General features: G+C 40.9%; 1 pseudogene; it reads left to right on the top strand.

The window, feature by feature from the left end:
• Nucleotides 1-5072: 5072 nt before the first annotated feature.
• Nucleotides 5073-10360, top strand: LOC107517849 (annotated as a pseudogene).
• Nucleotides 10361-11217: the final 857 nt, after the last annotated feature.

The raw sequence follows: 11217 nt of genomic DNA on the forward strand, positions 1-11217 counted from the left end.
CTTCATCCGGTTGCATAGGGTGATCAATGACTATTTAATTAGAAGAAAGGCTACGTTTGCCAAAAATCGTAGAGCTCAGGAGAAGGTGCACTCTAGGTAAAGCTTTTGGCTAAGGGAGATTAAAAGCTTTGCAAAATTTACCAAGTTGAGTTTTAATTGTACCATTTTCACGTTTCACCAGTTCAGAGAACTGGGGGCGATAAGCACAATGGAAATGCTATAGAAGAGGCCAAAAGTTACAGATGGACTGCATTAGTTGAGCAGTGAAATAAGCCCCTCAGTAACTCAGAGGGAATTTGACAACTGGGAATTTTTTTCCCCCCAATAATAGTTTACCTGTCGCTAAGGCTGTTGCTCTCCTTCAAAGGAATGCCTTAATTCAGTGAGAAAACATACAAACCATGACTAAGATATATTCGTATCCTTGAGATGGTGGCATTTGGAGAAAATCCAATTGCCATACCTCAAATGGACCTAAAGGAAGTGGGGAAATGTCCCTGGGACCCGTGGAGTGGTTTTCCAGGGTTATATTTTGGACAGATAGAGCAGCTGCTACACACTTTATGAGCCTCTGTGGGAAAAAGTCTCCAGTAATATTGTTTACTCCATGAAATCACTTTTTTAGGACCTCAATGTGTTAGCTCATGTACATGTTGGAGTATAGCTAATTGAGCCCCTGTAGGGAAGATTGGTTTCTGATTGGGTCCAAACCATATCTGTTTGTCTGGGTCAAAGTTTCCCCCTTTTTGTTACCATGTCCTCTTCTTTCGAAGCTTTTTTTTTTTTTTTTTTTTTGGAACTGTAAACGGGAGTCTTTTATTGAGCTAACAGGGAGAAGAAATAGTCTCAAGTCTGGATAGGTTGGCTGCTTATTGCTGCTTGTTTAGCTGCAGCGTCAGCTAAATTATTTTCATTTGCTTCCATAGTGGCAGCTTTAGAATGTCCTGGAATTTGGTAATTGCCAATTGTCTCAGTTGCAGTCTGACATCTAATGATTCCGCAACCCGTTTTCCATCCCTTATGGCCCGCCCCGAGGAAGTCAGGAAGCCTCACTGCTTCTGCAATGTCCAAAGTTGTGAGCTACACCAAAGGCATAGCAACTGTCAGTGCAAATATTGGCTGGTCGTTGGCCTTGGACAAGCTCTGTTGGGTCAACTAATTCAACTTGTTGGGCAGATCTTATTCAGGTAAATAAGAACCTTACATTATGTCCACCATGGAAGTTATTGCTTATCCAATTCAGTTATGTCCCTGTTCATCTTGTGGATAAGATCCATCTGTAAATCAGATTAAGTCAGCATTATCAACAGGAGTTTCCTGTAAAGCATTCCTGGGAAAAGAAGGTGGTCAGTAAGCAAAGCATGATCATGGATGTCCAGATGAAAAGGAAAGGGTATAGCAGGGCAATTGAAGAAGGGGGGAGGGGGTCGTAGGCATTGGGCCGCTTTAGAAGCCTTCTTTGGTTCAGAGACAGTTTCTAAAATTCCCTGGAGAGAAGAAAGTCTCTCTGAGCTGTACTTTGGAGGCTTCTATTTGCCAGTTGCAGTAAGCCTCTCATTCGTTCAGTTTGATTTTAGAGCTGGCCTTTTTTCTATTTACAAAAAACAGTAATTTAGGTGTCAGAAGGACTCCATTTTGGCCATCATAAATTGATATCCCTTCTAGTTAAATCTTCCCATTCTTGTAAGTTTGCAAGTAAAGGCTTCTTATGAATTGTACCTCTGCAGGAGTATCAGTGGGAGCTGGGGACCTGCCAGCCCTGGAGGCATGATCTCCCATGTTAATTTACTTTTCTTTTGAGATCTGCAGAGTTTGAACAAATTTCTAGGAATATTGTGTGGCGGGTTGAAGTGTGCTGCTTGTGGGTTAAGCTCCAAGGGCTATCGCCTCCCAATTCTCTCCAGCCCTCTCAGGTGTCTTGGTTTCTCTCCCTGGCTGCCTAATACAACCGAGAGGACTTGTGAGTCCCTGGATGAGTCAATTATTTAATTATAACAGTGTTGGAATTCCCTAGGGGCCATGTTTATCTCTGACACCTCCACATAGATCCTTAGTCACCTAAAAATATCTGAAATTCAAGCTGGAGGGAGTAAATTCCTCTTATCTTCTGAAATTAACAAGTTCAGGCTCTTGTTTATCTAGCGAAAGGTTTTGTTCAGACTTTTAGAAAACAATTCCAATGAAAAGCCAACATTAAAAAAAAAAAAGAAAAAAATAGCCACTCATTTTTTTTTATTTCTGTCCCTTAGTTATCTTGACCCTTATCCTTAGCCTGAGTTATCTCGACCCTTAACCTTTAAGAGTGCCACCTGGAATCTTTATTTTTTAAGAACAAGTTAAATAATGTCAGGGCCTCCTACTTTAAAACAAGGAGGTGGGTCCAGAATTCCAAGAAAAACTCACCAAGTTCACCCGACACAAAGCGGGAGCCGGTGGGACACAGCAGGTCCCTGCTGGTCCCTGGCACTGGACCCAGGTCTGCAGGGAGGTTCTGGGTGAGCTTCTCTGGGATCATGCTGACTGCACCAAATAAATGTTGACTTAAGAAATGTCCAAACTTGTAGACAATTTTTATAAGTTTACTTGAGCCAAATTGACAATTGCTGGAAAGCAAAATCTCAAGAGAATTGAGAAAATGATCCTGAGGATGGCAGTTTTGCAGCTTATTTGATGCATTTCAGTCACAGGAGCCATAGGAGGGTTACATGAAATTCACTGGTGGTAGACTACGGGGGCGGGCAAAAAGCAAAGTAAGGAAATCTGGAACTGAAACATAAAGTTAAACAGAGAGACACATCTTTACATCGGCAGGTACAGGATAGATAACAACGTTCACAGCACAGAGAGATAATATGCCTGCAACACTGCAAGCATGAGGGGTCTGTGGTCTCGTGCTCTGGTGAGGCGGGGTATGCCCTGAGGGATCTGGAAAAAAAGGTTTACTCTGACATTTCAAAGGTATGTTATCTTAGATGCCAAAAGACAATAGACAGGCTCACTTCAGGTAAAGATTGACCTTTGTCAAGGAAGCTACAGGCCTAGGATGTGACTACCAGCCATGACCTGCTTTTAGTTAGGAATTTTTATGTTCAGACTGTTCCATGTGGTTACTTTTGGTCTCTGAGTTTGTAAGGCCCGCCATGCAAATCTCCCCTGAGCTTGTCAGGTTTAGTATGTGGCTCCTTTTCTTGTTCACAGGAGGAAGAAAGGAAACCATGAAGGCTCCTTCTGTTGGTTTGCACCAGAGTTGGGAGTGACACGGTTAAGCAGGAATCCCCAGCTTCATTTAGGACCCTGAGATTGTGTCACCTGTCTCAGAAAAGAACCTATCAAAGAGACTGCAGGTTTAACAATAAATAAGGATTTGCTACCCTGTGTGTACTCTTTGACACAAAGTTTCCTCTAAACAGCAGATGCCCATGGGACCAAATTGTTCAATAATCCTCAAAGCACAAATCCACCAAAAAGCATTTAAAGGGCAGTTACAATATAAACTGATGCCTGAAACTGGCCGAACAGGTGGCTAAATCTCAAGCAAATACTTAGACTCTCAGCTAAACACAGGCTCCTCTACTTGACTTGAGCATTTTACATTCAGCCCCACTGCCTCTCTGCCTCTCCCCTGGGCTGCCCCCGCTGCACTGTCCACCCAATTTTCTACTAGGGCCTGGTTTGGTGGCTCGCGTAGCCTGATAGTGGCCTTTCAAGGATGTCTTAAAGGAGGGCTTCCCCACCCCAGGTCCCCTCCTGGTTTTCTCCCTCACTTTGCCCCACTCCCACCCATAGCAACCTTCTCCCAGATTCTGGGCTTCCAGCCACACCCTCCACCCCACCTTCCTTCCCATTCCCCTCCTCCAGTGTCCTCCACCTGCTCCCCTCCCCCCAGTTTCTGTCTCCTTGCTCCTGAGTCCATCTCCTCTGTTCTCTCCTCACCTTCCTCTCCCACCTCTGAGGCATTGGGCTCAGAAAGGGACCCAAGGCCACATCCACCTCCCCCAAGGTTCAGCTTCCTGTAGGCCAGGCCTGGTTCAGCCGGGCTTCGGTGCTGGGACAGTGAAGGTTCCTTGAAGCCTGGGCTCTGGGCATGCATTCTTTCCAGAGGACAGCTTCCCAGTCTCAGGGCTTCCTGGGCTTCTGTCACCTGGCAGCATGCCACACCTAATTCTTCTCTGAGGTCAAAGCGTCCTTGGCAAGTTCATCGCTTAAACCCTGGAAGCTGCTTTTCTATTATGTAAAATGAGGATAATAGCAGAAATTGCCTTCTTGGGGATTTGGGTATTAAGTGAAATAATATGTGGCAATAGTTGCTAGCTGTTAACTGTGAGTTCCTTCATGTCAGGGACCCCAAACCCCTGCATTTCTTTGCATCTTTAGCTCACGAACTTTGTAGATGAAAAAGGTATCCATGTGTAACTCTCAAGTCCCATGTAGTCGATAGTCCTGACCTATTCCTCCAGCAAGTGTGTTTTTCTAGAGATTTTTTAAAAAATCTGCTTCACTGTTCTTGGATTTTGGCATTGCTTTGCAATTATTTACAACAGGGGTCTGTGAATTCTTCAAGGACAGAGACAGCATCACATTCCTTTCTTTTCCCTGACACCTGGCACAGTACTTGGGATGTGATAGTTCCATATATGTCTGCAATATTAATTAAATCCCGTGTTGAAAGAGCCTAGCTGTTCACAACTAAGATAAGCCGCTGGAGACATGAAAGTAGTTAAGTCAGTTACCCAATCTAACTGGGGAATCAAATAACAATGGGACGGTTCAAGAGAAGTGAGAGGGCTACAGAAGGAATTTGGCAACAGGAGGTCAGAGAAGTTTCACAGAGAAGGTGACTTTTGAGCCATGTCATAAACAGAAGGATTTTGTCAATTGGGAAAAGTCATGAGTAATATTTATATAGCATGTCCTCCCTCATTCATAAAGTATATAAAGAGTGTGAGTTTGAGAGGCATTTTGGTCCTCAGACACTTGACAGGGCATTGATAGTCAACGCTCAATTGGCCTTTTCACAATAATAAAACAAATTTAGTTTTCAAACATTTCAACCCTCCCACTTAGTTTCCGAAATGTACCGATATTATAGTATCATTGAAGAAAAAGTAGAGGTAGGACTAGAGCACCGTCAGCAGCAGAGGCAGGCCTGAGACTCGGCTCTGGGCCTCTGCAAGGCCACGTCAGGGGGGCCCTTCAGATTTTTATAGTCAACTTCTTAACTTCTCTGAGCCAACACGGTCTCCTGTAGTAAGCAGAAAATAATATTCCTTTCACTGAACTGTACTGGTGACTTTCTTCCTCATCACTTTTTTAAAAGTTCAAGGGAGAGCTCTTGTTTATCTGCTATTCCAGTACAAGAAGTTCACCCAACAGAATACGTCAGTTCTCTATGCAACCTGAGCTCAGCATGCAGCTTTCTGCCATGGTGTTAGAAATAGAAGAGTTATTTCGATGTTTTAAAACAGTTAAGCCAACTGGAGATATGAGCATGACTTTTATCTGCAGACCGCTGTTTGCAAGAGAGTGGTATCTTTTGGAAACTAATGAATATATTTCCATAGATCGATGTCTTATAGTGTGTTTTTCTGGGATTAAGAGAAAAAATATATTCTATGTGATTTAGGTTATTTCTAACGAGGGAGAGAATTGAAACAGAGTATCGTATCTCTGCATTTATTTCTTCAGCCGTGACACTTAAGAAAATTAATGCAAGTGATAAATAAATGCAAAATGTGTCTTTTGTAGGGAACACAAAGAAATTGAATCAAGGAATTAGAAAAATGTAAAAAAAAGGAATATATTAAATATATAAATTTTGAAACTTTAAAAGTATGCTATACCTATTTGCTAAAAAATTTAAATGCATAGGAATTAACATTTAATGAATAATTATTATAATGACACAGCAAGAAATAGAAAACTTAAGTAAACAGTAACCATGAAAGGAACTGAACATGATTCAAAGAAGGCTCTAGTCCTAGTGATTTTTTTGGTAAATTATTTTGGTGGTTCAATAGCTAGTTGTCATGTGGAGATCCAGACCCTGTATCTTACCTTTAACTTGTACTCCGAACAGATTTTTTTTTTTTATTCTCCCACATGCACGCTTTTCCCCAAACTGCTCAACTCCCTGCTTTATCAATTTCAGCATCTACCCTTCTCATCTCATCTCCCACTCTCGCCTATCCACACTGCACCTTACTGTCTTTTTTTCCCCAAACTTTTATGGAGAAGTAATTGATATATTTCTGTATAAGTTTAAAGTATACAGTATGATGGTTTGATTTACATATATTGTGAAATGATGACCACAATAGGTTCAGCTCACATCCATCTTCTCATATAAAAAAAGGTAAAACATTTCTCCTTGTGATGCGAACTCTTGGGATTAATTCTCTTAACAACTTTCCTGTGTATAATACATCAGTGTTAGCTATAATCATCATGTTCTAAATTACATCCCTAGTCTTTATGTACCTTATAACTGGAAGCTCGTGCCTTTTGACCATTTTTCTTCAATTTTTCCTCCCGCCACCATTTGCCTTTGATAACCACAAGTCTGATCTGAGTTGTTGTTTTTTTTTTTTTTAACTCCACATATTATGAGATCAGATAGTATTTGTCTTTCTCTGACTTGTTTCACTTCACATAATGCCGTCGAGGTCCACCCGTGTTGTTGCAAATAGTAGAATTTTTTATGGTTGAATAATATTCACAAGTTTAACTTGTAAAAATTAATTTGCGAGTGGTGTATACATACCACATACCACAACTTCTTTATTTATTCATTTATCAATAGACACTTAAATTGTTTCTATGTCTTGGCTGTTGTAAATAATGCTGCTACAAACATGGGGGTGCAGATGTCTTTTTGAGTTAGTGTTTTTATTTCCTTTGGATATATTCCCAGAAATGAAATTTGTTTGATCATATGGTAGTTTTAGTTTTATTTTTTTTTTGAGGGTATCCATACTATTTTTCCATTCTAGCTGTACCAATTTACAATCTCAGCAGGAGTACACAAAGGTTTACCTTTTTCCATGTTCATGCCAGCATTTATTACATCTCATCTTTTGACAATAGCCATTTTCTAAGGCATGAAGTATTATCTCAATTGTGGTTTTAATTTGCATTTCCCTGATGACTAGTGATGTTAAGCATCTTTTCATGTACCTGCTGCTCATTTATATATCTACGGAGAAATGTCTATTCCAGTCCTTTGCCCATTTTTTAATTGGGTTATTTGGTTTTTTACTCTTGAGTTATATGAGTTCTTTATACATTTTTGGATATTAACCCTTTATCAAGTATATGGCATGCAAATATTTTCCCATTCTGAAGTTTGTCTTTTTACCTTGTTGATTTTTTTTTTTTTTTTTGGCTGTGCAAAAGCTTTTTGATATAGTCCTACTTTTTTTTTATTTATAGTGTTGCTTCTGCTTTAGATATCAAATCTGTTTTCTTCTAGGAGTTTCATGATTTCTGGTCTTATATTTAAGTCTTTAATCCATTTTGATTTAATTTTTGTGAATGGTATAAGTTACTGGCTTTTTTATTCTTTCTCAATATTTTCTGAATCTAAACTCTCATCTCTTCTTTCTGCTTCTTACTTGGTTCAATCCCTCCCTCCATTCCCTGTCACCTCTTCTTTAACTGTTTAAGGACCTCCCATCTGGTATTGATGCCACCAGTGCCTACTTTAGTCTGGGTACTACTGAATGTCTTTCCCCCAAAGAAAAGGATCCTGCACTATGCATCTTAAATCTTTTGTCAGGTTGCCACTGCCTGGGCACGGTATTCAGTGGTAACAGAGTGAGCTACTGAGAATTTAATTAAACATAATGGAAAAAAATTAACCATTTTGTTTTCAATTGCTTTTACAAAAGTATACTTTACCTGTTTTGGTGAGCAAAGACTGCTATTGCACTTCTACATGCATTTCTAAATAGTCATTGCATTTCCAGGTGCTGTAGGAAAAGCAGACACTTCCGTGATTGAGATCGCACTGACTGAACCCTTCCGCGTTTACCCATGAGTCATGAAAACCCATTATCAAGGGAAGGGGAAGGAAAGTAAAGGCTGGTTCTTGTTCTTGGGTTGGGGAGAGGCTTCCCCCTGGTGTGGGAGGAGATTGGGATGGGAGCAAGCTCCAGAGAGACACTATCCTAAGGAAAAAGGACAAGAGAGGTGCTGTGAATGGAACTGCTACAGGTAAGGGAATGCAGACTGAGTTGGGGATGACTGTGCAGCTGCTGGGCTGGGCTGGGCTGGGGCGGGGTGTGAAGAGAAGGATGACTACAAATAAACATTTAGCTGCAGATATTTTGGGGCCTAGTAAAGATATAAGTAGCCCAGTTTTGGCCTGCAGAGCTGTGCACCCTTGAATCAACTGCTGGGACCTGGACAACCCAGCATCTGGAGCAGCAGCTGGCCATGGGGCACTGAAGACCTGAGGCCCTTTCCTAATTTTCTGGGCAACATAACCGCAGACTCCAAGGCAAACCCAAGGGAGAAGGATGGCATCTGACACATAATGAGGCTACTCTTGATGCCAACATATCACTTTTTTTTTTTTTTTAAGATAGTTATTGGTTAACTACTGGGACTGAATATGGTTTTGTCAGAAGCCATTGAGCACACTCCATGCAGACAGCCTAGCTAAAGAGTTAGTTAAGTCAAGCCTAGAGAAGCAAACTAGAGAGAAGCACAGGTAGGAAAGGAGCCATAATGACAGTCTGAGTCCCTGCTTATGCTAACTTGAGTTCCTGAACTCACTTGTCTTCCTAGACTTCCTTGTTCTGTTAGGCTACTTAAGGTTCTATTCAGGCCATTGATGAAGATCTAATATAAATGGAAAACACTGATGAATTGGGGAGGTCACTATTTGAATTCACAGCTGGTTTGAGAGGAGATGGTACTATGTGTACCCTGTAGAAGAAACTCAATAGATAAGAGATAGGTAAAGGAGAAAACAAAGAAGGGAGGGTTATACTGAGAAGCACCATTTGTGAAGGGGAGAGATTTCACTCAGAACAGAATAGTTGGGCAGGAATAAAATGTTTTAACAAACCCTTCAAGTGATTCTGATGCACAGTAAAGTTTGAAAACCACTGTTCTAGTTAGCGTTTCAACACAATACACCTGTGCTTCCTTACCATCAACTTTCTAAAAATAACCTAAGTGTTAAATTCATATCAACAATGCTAAACTCAGGTGTATATATGGTAAACAAAAGATTATCTTTGCTGATGGAAAAGCTGGAGGAATAGATTACCTGAAGGCCATGGGTTTACACCTGTGAGATTGGTACCATGTAGCTAATAGATGCTGATTATGATCAACAGATTTAAAAATTGACAGAGGCTGCCAAGTAAGCGTTGTTAAAGCTCCCCTCCCGTGTTCACCACATATAAGTCAGCGTCTCCCAAAGAGCCCAAACAGCTGCCAAAGATCATGGGAAGTTTGAGCTTTGAAACAACTGACGAGAGTCTGAGGAACCATTCTGAACACTGGGGAACACCCATGGACTATGTGGTAATGGCAGATCCGAACACCAACTGCTCCAGAGGCTTTGTGTTTGTTACCTATGCCACTGTGGATGACATGGATGCAGCCATGAATGCAAGCCACACAAGGTAGATGGAAGAGTTGTGGAACCAAAGAGGGCTGTCTCAAGAGGAGATTCTCAAAGACCTGGTGCCACTTAACCGTGAAAAAGATTTTTATCAGTAGGATTAAAGGAGACACCGAAGAGATTATTTTGAACAATATGAGAATATTGAAGTGATTGAAACCGTGACTGACTGAGGCAGTGGCAAGGACAGGCTCTGCTTTTGTAACCTTTGATGATGATGACTCTGAGGACAAGATTGTCATTTAGAAACACCATACTGTGCATGGCCACAACTTAAAGTAAGCAAAGCCCTATCTAAGCAAGAGATGGCTATTGCGTCATCCAGCCAAGGAGGTCGAAGTGGTTCTGGAAACTTTGGTGATGGTTGTGGAAGTGGTTTTGATGGGAATGACAACTTTAGTCGTGGAGATTTTAGTGGTCGAGGTGGCTTTGGTGGCAGCCGTGGTGGTGGAGGATATGGTGGCAGTGGGGATGGCTATAATGGATTTGGGAATGATGAAAGCAGTTTTGGAGGTGGCGGAAACTACAGTGATTTGGCAATTACTAGAATCAATCTTCAAATTTTGGACCAATGAAAGGAGGACACTTGGAGGCAGAAGCTCTGGCTCCTATAGTGGTGGAGGCCAATACTTTGCCAAACCACGAAACCAAGGTGGCTATGGTGGTTCCAGCAGCAGCAGCAGCAGCAGTAAGGACTGCAGTGGCGAAGGTTTGAATGACTGTTAGGAAACAAAGCTTAGCAGGAGAGGAGAGCCAGAACAGTGATGGAGAAGCTACAGGTTACAACAGATTTGTGAACTCAGCCAAGCACAGTAGTGGCAGAGCCTAGTTGCTACAAAGAAGACATGTTTTAGGCAATACTCACTCATGTGTATGGGCAAAAAACTTGGACTGTCTTTGTGACTAGTTGAATAACAGGTTATTTCTGTTCTGTGGACAATATAAAACATTTCAACAAAGGGTTTTAGTGGTTTTTTCTTTTTTTTTGCACTCATGCTGGTGATTGCTAAATGTAATATTCTGAACATGACACTGAATAAATGTCTTTTAAAAAATTCAGAAAGAAAAAAATGACTTCCATTCTTCACAATTCAGTTTCCCACAAGGAGGTACAACTGTAAGACTTTTTACCCATAAACAGGCAAATCTTTCACAATCTATGAACCTCTTTTCTTGGAGCATAACTTTCCATCCTACTGCCGCCCTGCCTTCCCAAATTGTCTTTGTCATCTTTTACATTTCTTAACTAATAACATTTCTTGGAAAGTCGAAGGAGAGTTTTCACTGAGTAAGCAAAAATGTAGGCTTAAAATAAAAAATAATCCATGGCTTATCGGTCATTCAAATAAACTCCTATAGCTCCCTGCTTTTCCAATTGTGACTACCTCCTTTAAAAATGGCTTAATTGGGGCTTAATTTTATTTAGCATGTAAAAGACCAAGTATAATCATATCTTACAGTAGCTCCATATGCCTTTATGTGTACCATATGCAAATCAAAAATACTGACGTCCTAATTTTAAAACTTTTTTTTAACATGTTATTAGAGATGCAAGAGCTGGATATAAAATTACCCAGCAAACT

The sequence above is a fragment of the Rousettus aegyptiacus genome, unplaced genomic scaffold (genome assembly GCF_014176215.1).
Source record: "Rousettus aegyptiacus isolate mRouAeg1 unplaced genomic scaffold, mRouAeg1.p scaffold_m13_p_8, whole genome shotgun sequence".
Lineage (NCBI taxonomy): Eukaryota > Metazoa > Chordata > Mammalia > Chiroptera > Pteropodidae > Rousettus > Rousettus aegyptiacus.